This window comes from Sceloporus undulatus, chromosome 4 (genome assembly GCF_019175285.1).
Source record: "Sceloporus undulatus isolate JIND9_A2432 ecotype Alabama chromosome 4, SceUnd_v1.1, whole genome shotgun sequence".
Lineage (NCBI taxonomy): Eukaryota > Metazoa > Chordata > Lepidosauria > Squamata > Phrynosomatidae > Sceloporus > Sceloporus undulatus.
Genome location: NC_056525.1, coordinates 160,531,572 through 160,534,455, shown reverse-complemented (window position 1 = coordinate 160,534,455; position 2,884 = coordinate 160,531,572).

Below are 2,884 nucleotides of genomic sequence, written 5' to 3'. Positions count from 1 at the left end.
TATCCAAATTATGTTCAAGATGTATTAGTTATTGAAAGATATTTTATACATAGTTAAAGATAGCATAAAATAAATAAAAATGAATGAATGACTCAATGAACAGCAAGGTGCAGCAACAACAGAATGTAGGACTGAACTGCAGCAAAGGATAAAGAGGAGGAGGGAGGAGGGGGAAAATTAGATAAGACTTTCAGTGTTTCAGTGCAAATCTGTTCCCCCATCCCCTCGGTGTAATATATAATCTCCTATATTGCATATTGACAGTCTGATGAAGTGCCTTCTCTATGTGGTGAGTTTACAGCAGAAGAGAGACTCAGATCAGAGACAGTCATTTAGCTAGCACAGTGGTAAACTGGCAAGTCAAAACCATCAAAACCAGGTTTCATGTCCAAGACGTCTGACATTTCTTCAAGTGTCTCTATAGAATTTAGAGTGAAACTCTATTTAGAAAATAAATACATGAAAAGCCATGGAGAGCAGGAGACATTTCAAAAGTATCTAGCTTACCCCAGGTTATCAACCACACTCTTTCCTCTCTTTTTTGGAAGCAATGGACATGATCCTCTATCATATTTAAATAATCAGGAATGGTGTCTCAGTGTTCCTGTGCTACTGTACTAATCCATTCCAATGCATCAAATAAGAAGCAATCCCAGTGCATTGTTTAATGCCAGTAATCACTATTGTTCCTATGAATGGATAGAAAACATGTAGGTGTGAATTTTACTCCTTTTAGTGGCCTTTTCTAAGCTTGTTGTTTTGTTCTTTCACTATATTACTATAAAGTAATAATATAACATATGAAATATGGACTGAATTGCAGTATCTGAAAAAAGATTTTCTAAGAATTTGCTAGCTTTCCCTCCCAAACCAATTAGAGAATGTCACTCCTCCCAGATAGATAGATAGATAGATAGATAGAGATACACAGCAAAATGATCTCTCTCTGCTGCCACCCAGAAGTAGTTGGAAATCGAGAGAAATCAGAGCTTTATGGCTGTGAAAGCTAGGAATCTCGACATTTTAAATACAACATTGGTTATTGATTCAATAATGTAAAGGTAGTGTAAAAGTTTATTCGGTCATTGACCAGCAAATACAATAACAATCAAGTCACAAAAACCATTATTAAACTCTAATTATAAAAACTTTGGATTGTACTACAACTATAAATAGCCAAAGAGATAAAAGGATAAAATGTAATTGTTATACATAAAATACAATCTATGATTCAATAATTATTTTGGGCACACTCTTGACAAGAACGTATCACTTCTGTCTCAGAATCTAACTACGTGATATATTAAGCATGCCCTTGGTGGGTTATTTTTACTCTATAGAGTAAGCACAGAATGCAATGATTCCAGATCCAGACCAGCATAGCTGGATGGAGAATTTCAAAAACATCTTCCATCCAATTTTGATTTTTTAAAATTATCTGGTTCTCTTTAAAAGAAATACTTTTGTTGCTATGTGCCTTTGAGTTTACTCTGAGTCATGAAGATTCTATCCTCGGATTTACTTGGCAGGATTTATGCAGTGGAAGTTTCCCCTAGCTTTTCTGTAAGGCTGAAAGAGTATAACTCACCCAAGGTCACCAAGTGGGTTTCCATGACTGAGTGGGAATTCAAATTTTGGTCTTCCAGAATCCTAGTTCAACAATGAAACTTCTATGTGACACCAAACATCTACATCCACATCCACACATACTGTACACATTTACACATATAGATTCAAATTGTTCATTATATGTTTACTGTAGTGTGTAGCGTGATCTGCAGAAAACTTTTTGACTGTTGTGAATCAAAACTTAAATAAAAAATTTCTGCAATGTAAATGAAAAGGAAAATAGACTTGGCCAACAATTCATACATGGATTGATATGTCTCCATCCCAGAGTATCATTCTAGTACTGCTCTGTTCTGATTTGCTTCAGTATATCATTATTCTCATTCATCTTAAAAGTAATTTAAACATATTGCCATAAATTGGTTAATAAACTACCATCTCATTTAGATTGACCATTGAGTCAATCTCATTTAGATTGACCATTGAAAGATCTTGACTATAGTTTCATTCAGAACAAGTGGTTAATACTAAACAGTGTTGGTGTTTATACCTCCAGAGAAGCTACAGTAATAGGGTTTTATACATGCCCCTGAAGTCCAGATGGATGTTGACTAAGCATGCACAGAAAAGAAATCTGATTTCCTGCAAAAATGGGGGGGGGGGACTGGTGAAAATGATGTTTAAACCATTTATATGCAGTGTTTACACACTCTGCAAGTTGGCCAAATCTATATTCCTGGCAAGTAATCTTGAATTTCAGTATGATAATAAAGAGAAGAAGAAATGATTAAGAGAAATAGAATTAAGAAGCTGTTTGGTGAATACATCAACTATGCATGACAAATGTGTTGTTGTTTGAAGTTGTAAGATATTAGTAGCAACATTTGTGTTAGACTATGTGTAAACAGCTGTTCTACTAACTGGATTCATCTGCTATATGGGTTATCTCTAATAGGTGAAACTAGGAATTGGTTGCAAGTGTTATTCTTGCAATACCACCATATCAAATGTATTATTAAAGGATAAATTAAAGGAGAGAGATTTTTCTCTCTCCCTGAAATGTAAAGATTAAACCCCTATAAGATCAACGTGGAGTATAGAATCTTGCTATATGCTGTGCAAGGTTTGTATAGAGTTTTAAATATATTTTAAATTTTAATGCATATTGTTTTTAACTTTTTGAAATTTTTAAATCATTTTTTAAACTTTGTATTTCCAGTCATCCCTCCACATTTGTGGATTTGATTTTTGTGGATCTGATTATTCACAGATTTTATTAATATGTCCTCTCTTGGAATCTCTAGGTCCTCCAGAG